The sequence below is a fragment of the Mustelus asterias genome, chromosome 27, assembly GCF_964213995.1.
Source record: "Mustelus asterias chromosome 27, sMusAst1.hap1.1, whole genome shotgun sequence".
Classification (NCBI taxonomy): Eukaryota; Metazoa; Chordata; class Chondrichthyes; order Carcharhiniformes; family Triakidae; genus Mustelus; species Mustelus asterias.
Genome location: NC_135827.1, coordinates 34,557,617 through 34,572,431, shown reverse-complemented (window position 1 = coordinate 34,572,431; position 14,815 = coordinate 34,557,617). Strand labels below are relative to the sequence as shown.

Sequence of the window (14,815 nt, the reverse complement as noted above, 5' to 3'; positions counted from 1 at the left end):
TCATTGCAGTGTTAATGTAAGCCTACTTGTGACTAATCAATGAACGTTAGTTAACATGTATAGAAAGAAAATTAGCAAGAACCTTTATCAATTACAAACAAGAAACAAACAAACATGATATAGTATAACCCTTAACAAATATAACTAATGTATTCCAATCAAACCAATCCCACAGACAAAAGACCCTTTTCACAGGTTTAACCCAGCAAAGACTAATGCTCACGTGATACTGGACCTGAGTCCTTTGGATGAAGTCTGCAGTTCTCTGGATAGACTCAGAACAGTTTGAAGTCAGAACAGCTTCCCAGAACATCGGGGACTCTGGGTAAGCCACCGACAGCCGGTTCCCCCCTTCAGAAAGGCAAGACCTTGCTTTCTGCTGACCAGCAGAATTTCCAAAACCAGGGAGAGAGAGAGAGAGAGAGACTTCTTTTCAGCTTGCTGCCCCTTCTAAAACTCAACTCTAAATGCAGCCAAACAGAAAATGAAACCTTAAACTTACTGGAAAGGAAAAAAAACTGTCCAAAAACACATGACCGTCCTCCTAACATTGCACGATCGTAAAACCACCCAGAGTTAAAATAAACAGACCCCACCTAAGCTGGTTAAGCAGCAATAAAAGGACTCCTCGTAGACAATTCAGCAGCATTGAAACCAAACTGACGAAGTCTGCTTACAACTGCAGAGAATAGGATTTTTAAAAACCTTTCTTAAAGGTACACTAACGTCACAATTCCCAACAGCGTTCGACCATCTTGATATTTAGTTACAAGTTTCAGAAACAAATCTTTGGTTTTCCCCCTATGTTGTTGCATAGCCCTGTCCTTTGACTGTGTGATTTTTTCTTGCGTGCTTTAGGAGGACATGACTTTTGCTAACTTCTTTCTCCCCTGAGATTAATTCTCATCCACCATGAATTCCAAAAGCAAGGCAGAAAACCAGGGAAAATTCAACGGACGAGGAAAGGTGGGTCTGACCACTTCCAAAAATCTTGCTCAGTTGCAGTTTCATGAGGACAAACTTAGAGGGAGAAAAGCAGCCCATCCAATCTAACATTCATTCTCGAAACTTCTCCACCCTGCCATTTAGACCTGTGCTCTCAGCTCCTTTTAATTTTGTTTGAAACATATTTGCAGAATGCAAGATCAGAAGAATTTGAAACATTTAAGTGCACTTCAGAAACAAACAGGATTGAAAATATAGCTAATGCGAGCCTGACATGAGGGAAGCTACCTCTATGTATTTGCAGAATCAATGCAATTGTAAGATTTTACTGCCATATATGTGTATATAAGAGCTAAACAGTCTGCAACAATGTCAAAGAATTCAGCACATTCACAAGACCAATTTGTACTGTACAGTTCACTTGAAAGCTAACGCTATAGATTTCTGATGCCAGTCCATCATAGCAACATTTGAATTAACTCTTTGCCATCATTAAAGATGGGAGGGCGTCTCATCATTAAGACAACCGCTTTCTAAAGCTCACAAAGTTAAAAGAAATTAAAAGCTGCAAATGCAGGAAATCAGAACTGCAGCTGTCTACTTTTAATTTATAAATATAAATTTATAAGGCTCTGGTCAGACCACATTTGGAATATTGTGAGTAATCTTGGGCCCCGTATCTAAGAAAGTTTGTGCTGGCCTTGGAGAGGGTCCAGAGGGCATTCACGTGAATGATCCCGGGAATGAAAGGCTTGACATGAAGAGCGCTTGAGGATTCTTGGTCTGTACTCCAAGGAGTTTAGAAGTACGAGAAGGGATCTCACTGAAACTTATAGAATACTGAAAGGCCTGGATAGAGAGGATGTGGGGAGATGTTTCCATTAGTCGGAGAGACTCGGATCCGAGAGCACAGCCTTAGAGTAAAGGCACAACCCTTTAGAACCGAGATGAGGAGAAATTTCTCCAGTCAGAGGGTGGTGAATCTGTGGAATTCAGTGCCACAGAAGGCTGTGGAGGTCAGGTCATGAGTGTCTTTAAGACAGAGATAGATAGATTCTTGATTGGTAAGGGGATCATAGGTTACGGGGAAAAGGTGGGAAAATAGGGTTGAGAAACGTATCAGCCACGATCGAATGGCGGAGCAAACTCGATGGGCCGAATGGCCTAATTCTGCTCCCACATTTTATAGTCTTAATTCCAAGTTGCTTAATCCGCGTTGTCCGTTGAAAGTGGTGCAACAATAACAAAAATTCCTGCGCTGTTTTATTAAAAATGCTTAATTCAACTACTGGGTAATTTTTTTTTTAACAAGCAAAAATCTACTTTAAATTAACTGGAATTGGTTGAATGTGCCAGGCCGGCTATTCAGAGCAAGATTGGTTACAATTCTGGTGAGTACCATTGGTGTAATTGATGAAGATTCCAGTTGGAAACCTATAGTTTATGGTTCAGGTCTCAATCATCTTGCTTCATTGAAAGAATTAGGAACCAGCTAAAAGGTTTTCTTCTTTTCTGCTCAAAAAATACTTTGTTCTTTTTGCTGTTTTAGCAGCGAGTCCCATTGATGCAATGTCTGAGTACGTTAGATGAAGCCAATACAGAGAAGTAATTGAACTCTCTCATCTCCCATGACTTCCGAGCCTCGGTTACTGTCTTGTTGCTCCTTTTAAGGAAAAACATTTTTGGTTTTGCTTCTGACCACTCTTGATCTTCAACCGAGTCTTGGAGGTAGGAAAATGAAAGAGCTTTGGCAGTCAAACTCTGGTGAGTCAAAACCTTTAGGGGATTTGGGAAGGAAAAAGAACAGAGAGAAAATCTGCGAACCACCATCGCTGCCCTTCTTGTCGAATTGGGAATGGTCACAATGCCTGAACTTTGACCAGACACCAATCCCTCTGGACTCACTCAATCACCGCAGAGAAACCGCACTTGTCAGTGTCGAGTTAATGTTAAGGAATGCGATTCAGGATCTCACAGTGTGACGGATCATAACCCTATCTTAGGAGGGCATACATTTGTGGAAGTCACTAATCCGAGTGTGCAGTTGTATTCTAGGACAGAGAATGACACTTTTGATTCTTTGTTTTGGGGTGGAACTTTGGGCCAGAGGGTGGCATTTTCAGAACAAACCCGTGTTGTTTTTAGCCACATACCGTGTCAGTTTTTGCCCTGCAACGATATGTGACATTATCAAGACAGAAAGCAGTTGATGACAGAAAAGTAGCAAGTGTGGGGAACCCCTTAAGTGAAGCTTTAGCCGCAAGACATTGGAGTGGCAAATAGCTAGAGGAGATGGGAGTCAATATTCTAGAAGGAACAGATCAAAAGGGCTGAAGGTTCTTCTACATCTGTTTTAATCAGTTAGAATCCCTTACAGTGCAGAAGGAGGCCATTTGGCCCATTGAGTCTGCACCGACTCTTCGTAACCCCACATATTTAATCCCCACATCTACACATCTTGGGTCACTAAGGGGCAATTTAGCATGGCCAATCCACCAACCTGCACATCCTTGGACTGTGGGAGGAAACCAGAGCACCCACACAGGCACTGGGAGAAAGCGCAAACTCCACACAGAGAGTGATGCGAGGTTGAACCCGTGTCCCTGGCGCTGTGAGGCAGCAGTGTTAACCGCTGTGCCACCGTGCCGCCCCTTGATATTCGTATTCTCTACACTCACATGCTCTGCTGATCATGGTTTGCACCTTAATATTAAAAGGTTCAGAAAAAGTGCAATCATTATGAAATCCCAACTTATTCCATGACATTCAGCCAATGTTCCTGCCCTCAATCGGAATCCGTTGACCCACACTAGAAAATGCCCTTGTTAGTTTGTGTGAACATCGGGCATTCATGGGATTGGGCAGGGAGATGTGATGCTGTCTACAGTTGGGTAGTTGACTGAAGCTCACTGGGCTCGTGTGTAGCTACTTCGGTCAGCTACAGGGGGGGATGTTGGAACTGATGTAACTGTACGGCGGAAGGGTCAGTGAATCCTGGAGAAAGAAAGGTTGGGTCAAAATACACCGAAGGGATTTGAGGCAAGTGCATAAACCCTTTGAGAATGCTTCAAAGAATGTTTTATCTCAGTGAATTAACCAAAATTATTTTCTTTCCATGGCTTGTTCTGTTTACATTGCACATGCTAAAGACTTGACTGTCAGGCTGATTTTTAAACAGAATTAAAGTCAACACACGGGTCACATATTAATAATGTTTATGCAAATCAGAGATGTGATGTCCTAAATTGCTAATGAATATTTATACGAGTGACTTTTGTTCTCTTGTATGTTACTTTCTGTAAAAAGTTTCTGTTATCATATATTACTAATAAAATTACTATTTATATCCTGACCTTTGGTCTATATTGTGCTGAGGATTAGAGTTTATTTCTCACTCTTTCTCTCTCAGCTGCTAACTAAAACCATATCCTGTGGAGTGTGATGCTAACTAATGGCTATGAATTATGAAGACTCGTATTTTCTTTGTGGGACATGGGCGTTGCTGGCTGGCCAGCATTTATTGCCCATCCCTAGTTGCCCGAGGGCAGTTGAGAGTCAACCACATTGCTGTGGCTCTAGAGTCACATGTAGGCCACACTGGATAACGATGGCAGTTTTAAAGTTTTTAAAGTTTATTTATTGTCACAAGTCGGCTTACATTAACACTGCAATGAAGTTACTGTGAAAATCCCCTAGTCGCCACACTCCGGCGCCTGTTCGGGTACACTGAGGGAGAATTTAGCACGGCCACTCCACCTAATCAGCACGTCTTTCAGACTGGGGGGAAACCCATGCAGACACGGGGAGAATGTGCACACTCCACACAGACAGTGACCCAAGCCGGGAACCGAATCCGGGTCCCTAACGCTGTGAAGCAGCAGTGCTAACCACTGTGTTGAGAACATTAGTAAAACAGGTGGGCTTTTCTGACAATCGACAATGATTTTGTGGTCCTCGGTAGATTCTTAATTCCAGATATTTTTTATGGAATTCAAATTCCACCATCTTCCATGGCGGGATTGGAACCCGGGTCCATAGAGCATTGGCTGAGGTTCTGGATTAATAGACTAGCGATAATATCACTGGGCCATCAGCTCCCCTTGCTACCTGAGTTTGGGTTGAAAAGGAGAGTGAGATACTGTACCCAGGAATCTCCAATGTCGGAACTGGATAACAAAGAAGGCAGTTTTCACCTGGGTTGTCATGCATGCTCACACCTATTTCCACCTCCATTATATCACCTTACTGCCTCAGCCTCTCCGATGCTGTAACTCGTATCCATGCTTTTGTCACCTCTGAGCCTCCAACATGCTCCTCATTCGACAGCATGAACATAGAACATTACAGCGCAGTACAGGCCCTTCGGCCCTCGATATTGCGCCGACCAGCGAAACCAATCTAAAGCCCATCTAACCTACACTATTCCAATATCATCCATATGTTTATCCAATGACCATTTAAATGTCCTTAATGTTGGCGAGTCCACTACTGCTGCAGGCAGGGCATTCCATGCCCTTACCACTCTGAGTAAAGAACCTACCTCTGACATCTGTCCTATATCTATCACCCCTCAATTTAAAGCTATGTCCCCTCGTGCTAGCTATCACCATCCGAGGAAAAAGGCTCTCACTGTCCACCCTATCTAATCCTCTGATCATCTTGTATGCCTCTATTAAGTCACCTCTTAACCTTCTCTCTAACGAAAACAGCCTCAAGTCCCTCAGCCTTTCCTCATAAGACCTTCCCACCATACCAGGCAACATCCTGGTAAATCTCCTCTGCAGCCTTTCCAATGCATCCACATCCTTCCTATAATGCAGTGACCAGAACTGTACGCAATACTCCAAGTGCGGCCGCACCAGAGTTCTGTACAGCATGAGGTTACCTCAGACTTAGTAGCCCGTGCCCTGACTTGCACTGAGCCCCGTTCACCTATATAGAATCCCGACAGTGCAGCAGAGGCCATTTGGCCCATCAGGTTTGCATCAACTCTTTGACAGAGTATCTTACCAAGGTCCAACCCCACCTCCACACATTTCCCATGGCTAATCCATCTAACCTACACATCTTGGGACACCAAGGGACAATTAGGCATGGACAATCCACCCTAACTCGCACATCTTTGGACTGTGGGAGGAAACGGGAGCACCCGGAGGAAACCCACGCAGACACAGGGAGAACGTGCAAACTCCACACAGACAGTCACTCAAGGCCGGAATTGAACCCAGGTCCCTGGAGCTGTGAGGCAGCAGTGCTAACCACTGTGCTACCGTGCCGCCCACTATCACTTTGCGCTTGTTGACCTAAATTGGCTCCTAATTAAGCAAGTCCTCGATTTTAAAATTCTTACCCTAGTTTTCAAATTCCCTCTCTGGCCTCACACCTCTGTAATCCCCAGCGTTTTCTGAAATCATCTGCACCCCAGTTTCTCCCCAATTGGTTGTCATGCCCTCAGTTGCGTGGGCTCTAAGCTCTGGAATTCCGTTCTTAACCTCTCTACCTCTTTCCCAAAGAGGGTCCTTAAAACCGACCTCTCTGACCAAACGTTTACCCATTATCCCCAATATCCACCCATGCAGCTCAGGGTCAAATTTAGCTTTGTGAAACATTGTGGCACTATTATATTAAAGGTGCTATATTTATACAAGGTTTGTTAAAGCCACGTGTACACATATGAAGATTTTGAGTTCAATATTGCACGCCAAGTTTAATTCTTTAGAAGCTGCTGACTCAGGCCAAGGTATCGGATGATGAGGCCACACCGCTATCTAACTCAACTAACCATTCTTCAAGTCTCAATCCAGGCTGAGAGCGAAGAAAGCTATTCTTTCAGCTGAGCCATGCCCGACAGTGATCTTCGCTGAGGTCTTTGAAGAAATGTTGTTATTGAGGGGAGAGGGAGGTTGTTTAACTGAATGGGACAGTTGGAAGTGACAGCTCAATGTGTTGAATCCACTGAAACTGTATCCAACCAAAGTTGGCAACCTAAAATGGAGGTGGTGGTCGACCAGTAAGATAGGGTTGCCAACTGTGACCAAGTGTGTTCCTGGAGGTTTCCTCACATGACTTTGGGCAGCACGGTGGCACAGTGGTTAGCACAACTGCCTCATAGCACCAGGGACCCGGGTTCAATTCTGGCCTCAGGTCACTATCTGTATGGAGCTTGCACACGTGTCTGCATGGGTTTCCTCCGCGTGCTCTGGTTTTCTCACACACTCCAAAGATGTGCAGGTTAGGTTGATTGGCCATGCTAAATTGACCATAGTGTCAGGGGGATTGGCAGGGTAAATATGAGGGGTTACGGGAATAGGGCCTGGGTGGGATTGTGGTCTGTGCAGACTCGATGGGCTGATTGGCCTCCTTCTGCACTGTAGGGATTCTATGATTCTACGCCTCGCCCCCACACTCCAGCCAGGACAGCACGGTGGCACAGTTAGTACTGCTGCCTCACTGCGCCAGGGACCCAGGTTCCCACCCCCCACCCCACACAATGGATAAACAGTTTATTCTGATGCTGGGGGGGTTGGCAGTAACTGGGAAGTTAACAGGACTCTGAGCAATTGTTGTGGCACAAAAAGAAACTTCTAAAGCAACCTGAAGTCACATATTTGCTGAGGTCAAGGGTGTTTTGCGGAAAACGTCAGCACAAGAGCTGGACTGGGGTCTGGAACGAGGAGAGAGTTCCAGTGCGAGGGGCCGAGGATGCGGCACCGCAGAAAGTTTGCTAACTTTTTAAAGTTTCATTACTCTCAATGTCTTGTCTCCGGGGACTGCTTTTAGATTTAGTCACAAAGCAAACTGCTGATTCATCAACATTCGCCATTTTTGTCTTCTGCCATTTATTCGGAATTAGATATCTTTGAGATACATTTAAAAGTTTAAAACTTATTCCAATATCTTGTCGATCACTGCAGAGGTGTTCTGTTGATATCCCTGCAATTTTGTGTCACGATATTTTCATCCTTTCATGTTTTCTCTGCAATGTTTAAAACTTTTTTTTGAAGTTCTTAATTTGCACTGGATAGATAGTCAATATAAAACAGTGAGAATAATTTCTCCTGAAATTAAACCTATCAGAGCCAGAATATTCTATTTATTAATGTAATTTGAACCATTATTTTCAGTGTTTGATTTTCTTCCAAGTTTGATTTTTTTTGTTACTGTTTACATTTTAAAAAAATTTGCTTTGAGACCCCCCTTCTCTCTGCATTCTCATCTCTGCAGTGTTTTCAGGGAGATTCACTGGATTGATTCCAGAGATGAGAGGTTTGCCGTATGGAGAGAGATTGAACAGTTTAGGCCCATACTCTCTGGAACTTAGAAGAATGAGGGGAGATCAAATTGAGGTAAACAAGATGATGAAAGGTGTGGATAAAGTAGACGTGGAGCGGATGCTTCCGCTGGTGGGCGGGACTTAGCGCTGCCGGAACGATCGGAGCTCCGAATTGAAAAAAAATCCGAAGCAGCGCGCCCGGGCGGGGAGAAAAAAGTAGAGAGAGCGGCTCTCTAACCCAGATCATCTGGGGCGGGCGGGCGGGGGGGGGGGGGGGGGGGGGGGGGGGGTGGTGGGAGGAGGAGAGTGGGCGGGACCCAGATCACCCTCTGGAGGGCGGCGGGGGGGGGGATGCGGTGGGAGGAGGAGAGGGGGTGTGACAGGTCCATCTGGCTCACCAAGTCAGTTACAATACTGCGTTCAACATCTACTGAACCATCTTGGATACAAAGGATAATGGCATTAGGGTTCTGCATGTAAGCCTTGCTTATGCAAAAAATTATATCCTTGGTGTCGGCAGCCATTCCTGATGTTACAGTACTGATAACACCAGGAAGATCGACCAGTACCATTCATTATCCTTTGTATTCAGGATGGTTCAGTAGATGCTGAACGCAGTATTGTAACTGACTTGGTGAGTCAGATGGACCCACAAGGCAGAAGGACCATCTTTGTGTTGACCAAAGTGGATCTAGCTGAGGAACATACAGCTTATCTTGCTAACAGAAGGATGGTGGAGGGAGACCAGCGATCGAGGAAGGTTGGGGGTGTGCTCTGCCGAGGGGGGCCTGCCTCCCGGGGGGGTCTGATCCCGGGCGGGGGGGGGGGGGGTGGGTCTGCCGGGGGGGGGGGGGGGGGGGCTGCCTCCCAGGGGGGGTCTGATCCAGTTTGGGGGTGGGGGGCCTCTGCCAGGGTGGTTAGCGGGGGGGTCCACGAAGGATGGCCGAAGAGGATGGTGACTTCACAAGGGCAGAGAGGGCTTCGAGGTTCCCCTGCAGAATAGAAATCCGCTTCGGACTTTTATTCTGCAGGTCGCTAAAAGCGCGGATTTGGAACGGACCAGAAGACGGTAAAGTGGGATTTGGCGGTAGGGTTGGGCGCGCGGTTCATTAAGTCGATTTAAATGCATTAGCATGCATTTAAATTGTCGGGCCGCCCGATTCGGGCGTGGGCCGGACCTGCGCCCGAATCGGGTGTCGGTAAAGCTGCGATCTGCTCGGAATCGGGTGCAGATCGCGGTATAGGCCCGACGCCCAACTTTACCGTGGGCGTGAAGTTTTGGTAAAATCGGGCCCTAAGTTGCATTGAGGAAATAAGAACCTTACAGATGGATATCGATAGGTTAGGAGAGTGGGCCAAAATGTGGCAGATGGAGTTCAATGTGGATAAGTGTGAGGTCATGCATTTTGGTCGGAAAAATTGGAAGGCAACTTATTATCTAAATAGGGAGAGATTTCGGGGTGCTCTGGTGCAGAGGGATCTGGGTGTCCTTGTTCATGAGTCACAGAAAACTAGCATGCAGGTACAGCAGATAATAAAGAAAGCGAATGGAATGTTGGCATTTATAGCTAAAGGAATAGAATATAAAGGTAAGGAAGTATTGCTGCAACTATACAAGGCATTGATGAGGCCGCACCTGGAGTATTGTGCACAGTTTTGGTCCCTGTATTTGAGGAAAGATGTAGTGGCATTGGAGGCAGTTCAGAGGAGGTTCACTAGATTGATTCCAAAGATGAGGGGTTTGTCGTATGAAGAGAGATTGAACAGTTTAGGCCGACACTCTCTGGAATTTAGAAGAATGAGGGGAGATCAAATTGAGGTATTCAAGGTGATGAAAGGTATGGATAAAGTAGACGTGGAGTGGATGCTTCCTCTTGTGGGGCATTCTAGGATGAGAGGTCATAGTCTTAGGATAAGGGGGAGCAAATTTAAAACAGAGTTGAGGAGAAACTACTTCTCCCAAAGGGTTGTGAATCGGTGGAATTCGCTACCCCAAAGTGTGGTGGATGCTGGGACAGTGAGTAAATTTAAGGAGGAGTTAGACAGATTTGGGTTGAAGGGTTATGGGGAGAAGGCAGCAAAATGGGGATGAGGAGCATATCAGCCATGATCGAATGGCGGAACGGACTCGATGGGCCGAATGGCCTAATTCTGCTCCTGTATCTTATTTGGCTCCCACCACCACCACAATCACTTGTATTCAAATTTCTCAACCTTGTTTTCAAATCCCTCGACAGCAGTGAAGGGCAACCTGGGCGAGTGAGTGAACCGCATGAGTGGCCCTCCTTCACCTCAGTGGGCCGCAAGATTGAAGTCGGGCTTCTTCACTAACCGTGTCCCCATGAATATGATTCAATATATTTAACACATGCTGAATATTTCATCGTGAGTTATGAAAAATGCTTAATCATTTATATTAATTGAAATCATCAACTTCAAATGGTAAAAACAAAAGAAGTATTTACACTTTGGACACAGTCAGTGTTGTGAGCAATCAGCATGCCTCACTTCACTTGCCCTTGCTTTACGTGCGAATTACTTCAGTCACATCGATAGGAAAAAAACTACACAGGTGGAAGTCAGCAGAATGTGGCAACCCTGCGCATGGGCAACAGTCAACAAAATGTCTCGAGGGGCTGCACTTAGAACCCAGATGGCTGCCTGTGGCCCCAGGGCTGCAGGTTGCCCCAGGGCTGCAGGTTGCCCACCCCTGCTCTATATCCTTGTCCTCCTCTATCTCTGTGATCTTCTCTAGCCCACGATCCTCTGAGATACTTGTGATCCTCGATTTCTGGCTATGCCTTCAGCAGCAGAGGCCCTCGCCTGCAATCCCTTCACTAAACCTCTCTGCCTCTCTTTCCATCTTTTAGACAATTCTTAAAATCTCCCTCTTTCACCATACTTTTGATCACCTGCCAGGTGGCACGGTGGCACAGAGGTTAGCACAGTTGCCTCAAAACACCAGGGACCCGGTTTAATTCCGGCCTTGGGTGAATGTCTGTGTGGAGTTTGCACATTCTCCCCGTGTCTGCGTGGGTTTCCTCCGGGTGCTCCGGTTTCCTCCAAGGATGTGCGAGTTAGATGGATTGGCCATGCTAAATTTCCCAATAGTGTCCCAAGGTGTGTGGGTTGGATGGATTAGCCATGGTAAATGTGCGGGGTTATGGGGATAGGAGGTGGGTGAGGGCCTGGGTAAGATGCTCAGTCAGAGAGTCGGTGCAAACTCGATGGGCCGAATGGCCTCTCCTGCTCCGTAGGGATTCTATGATTATACACAGGAAAATTAATTCTATGGCAATGCACTTCAACAACAGGATGCCGACACTGAGTCCCTGGAGTCTGTTCCACTGTTTAATGGGATTGGCGTGGTCTGTATCCTAACTCCATATACCCATTTTTTCCCCTTATCCCATAATACCTCTGCTAAACAGAAATCAAATTAACAATCGATCTAGCATCATCAACTGTTTGTGGAAGACAGTTTCAAACTTCTCATTGTGTGTAGAAACATTTCCAACTTCATTGCCAAAAGGCCTCCCCCCTAATTCTATCTACCCAATCAGTTCCCCTTAAATATCCGGAAAACTTCAAACAAATCACCATTTAACCTTCTAAATTCCAGGGAGAACAATGCAAGTTTGTTTCATAGAATCCCTACAGTGCAGAAGGAGGCCATTTGGCCCATCGAGTCTGCACCAACAACAATCCCACCCAGGCCCTATCCTCAGAACCCCATGCACTTACCCCATGCTAGTTCCCCCGACACTAAGGGGAAAATTTAGTATGGCCAATCCACCTAACCCGCACATCTTTGGAGTGTGGGAGGAAACTGGAGCCTCCGAAGGAAACCCACGCAGACACAGGGAGAACGTGTAAACTCCACACAGACAGTCACCCAAGCCAGGAATTAGCCATGCTAAATTGCCCCTTAGTGTCAGGGGGATTAGCAGGGTAAATACATGGGGTTATGGGGATAGGGTGGGATTGTTGTCGGTGCAGGATCGATGGGCTGAATGGACTCCTTCTGCACTGCAGGGATTCTATGATTCTAATCATTTTAATAGTTGGAAAACATGTTTTAAGGGGTAAAGTCGACACTCTCCCAAATGACAGCAGGCTCGCAAAGGGGAGAGCTGTCTGGTGGTGATTTTAACCCGAGGGTCAGCACACCTCAGGCGGGGGGGGGCAAGGTTGGGAAGGCAGATCCTTCATGAATAACCTCAGCTGGTGCGGGAATTGAACCCACGCTGTTGGCATCACTCCGCATCATGGACTAGCCATCCAGCCAACTGAGCTAACCGACTTCCTGCTAGTGATTTAGTAAATCACTGGATACACTCTGAGTACTGGGCAATCTGTATCTAAAAAGAAAAGTAATATTTTGACTGATATCTATATTGCTCAGGGCTGTCACCCCATTGGCTAACCTGCTATTCGTTTCCAGAGGCTAGCGTACAAACTGAGTACTTTCCAGCAGCTTCTGTCCTCTGTCTTTAGTAAATCACACTGCTCGTTTTTGATGTCTATGATTCATTATTTAGTTGCGATTCTGGCGCCGTCTGTTCCATCCATGTAAAGCTGTAAGTAGGTCAACAGAGGGATGAATTTAAACTAAAATTCACTCCCACAATCTGCGTGCTGCAATTGTAGCACAGCTGGACCAGCGAGCAGGATAGGACAAAGAAACCAGACACACACTCACACACAGAGTGAGAGAGAGACACACACACAGTGAGAGACACACACAGAACAAGAGAGACACACACACAGAGCGAGGGAGAGAGACACACACACAGAGCGAGGGAGAGACACACACAGAGCGAGGGAGAGACACACACACAGCGAGGGAGAGACACACACACAGCGAGGGAGAGACACACACACAGCGAGGGAGAGACACACACACAGCGAGGGAGAGACACACACACAGCGAGGGAGAGACACACACACAGCGAGGGAGAGACACACACACAGCGAGGGAGAGACACACACACAGCGAGGGAGAGACACACACACAGCGAGGGAGAGACACACACACAGCGAGGGAGAGACACACACACAGCGAGGGAGAGACACACACACAGCGAGGGAGAGACACACACACAGCGAGGGAGAGACACACACACAGCGAGGGAGAGACACACACACAGCGAGGGAGAGACACACACACAGCGAGGGAGAGACACACACACAGCGAGGGAGAGACACACACACAGCGAGGGAGAGACACACACACAGCGAGGGAGAGACACACACACAGCGAGGGAGAGACACACACACAGCGAGGGAGAGACACACACACAGCGAGGGAGAGACACACACACAGCGAGGGAGAGACACACACACAGCGAGGGAGAGGCACACACAGCGAGAGAGAAACAGACAGAGCGAGAGAGACACACACACAGCAAGAGAGAGACACACACAGCAAGAGAGAGACACACACAGCAAGAGAGAGACACACACAGCAAGAGAGAGACACACACAGCAAGAGAGAGACACACACAGCAAGAGAGAGACACACACAGCAAGAGAGAGACACACACAGCAAGAGAGAGACACACACAGCAAGAGAGAGACACACACAGCAAGAGAGACACACACACAGCAAGAGAGACACACACACAGCAAGAGAGACACACACACAGCAAGAGAGACACACACACAGCAAGAGAGACACACACACAGCAAGAGAGACACACACACAGCAAGAGAGACACACACACAGCAAGAGAGACACACACAGCAAGAGAGACACACACAGCAAGATAGACACACACAGCAAGAGAGAGACACACACAGCAAGAGAGACACACACAGCAAGAGAGAGACACACACAGCAAGAGAGAGACACACACAGCAAGAGAGAGACACACACAGCGAGACACACACAGCAAGAGAGAGACACACACAGCAAGAGAGAGACACACACAGCAAGAGAGAGACACACACAGCAAGAGAGAGACACACACAGCAAGAGAGAGACACACACAGCAAGAGAGAGACACACACAGCAAGAGAGAGACACACACAGCAAGAGAGACACACACAGCAAGAGAGAGACACACACAGCAAGAGAGAGACACACACAGCAAGAGAGAGACACACACACAGCAAGAGAGAGACACACACACACAGCAAGAGAGAGACACACAGCAACAGACACACACAGCAACAGACACACACAGCAACAGACACACACAGCAACAGACACACACAGCAACAGACACACACAGAGTGAGAGAGACACACACAGAGTGAGAGACACACAGCGAGGGAGAGACACACAGCGAGGGAGAGACACACACAGCAAGAGAGAGACACACACAGCAACAGACACACACAGAGTGAGAGAGACCCACACAGAGTGAGAGACACACAGCGAGGGAGAGACACACAGCGAGGGAGAGACACACACAGCGAGAGAGAGACGCACACAGCGAGAGAGAGAGACACACACAAACACACACAGAGCGAGAGAGACACAGACACTGAGACACAGAGAGCGAGAGATACACATACACTCACTCACTCTCGATTTCACGCTCTCACTTTCCTGCATTTAGCCAAACCTGGAGCGAGCTGGGTCAGGAAGGA

The 14,815-nt window shown here is 46.9% G+C and overlaps 1 long non-coding RNA gene across 1 annotated transcript; it reads right to left on the bottom strand.

The window, feature by feature from the left end:
* Positions 1-209: 209 nt before the first annotated feature.
* LOC144479937 (uncharacterized) lies at positions 210-14,804 on the bottom strand. Its single transcript, XR_013495587.1, has 3 exons — positions 14,747-14,804; positions 12,646-12,796; positions 210-463 (listed from the first exon to the last, which is right to left on the bottom strand). It is a non-coding gene; the product is annotated as an uncharacterized LOC144479937 (long non-coding RNA).
* Positions 14,805-14,815: the final 11 nt, after the last annotated feature.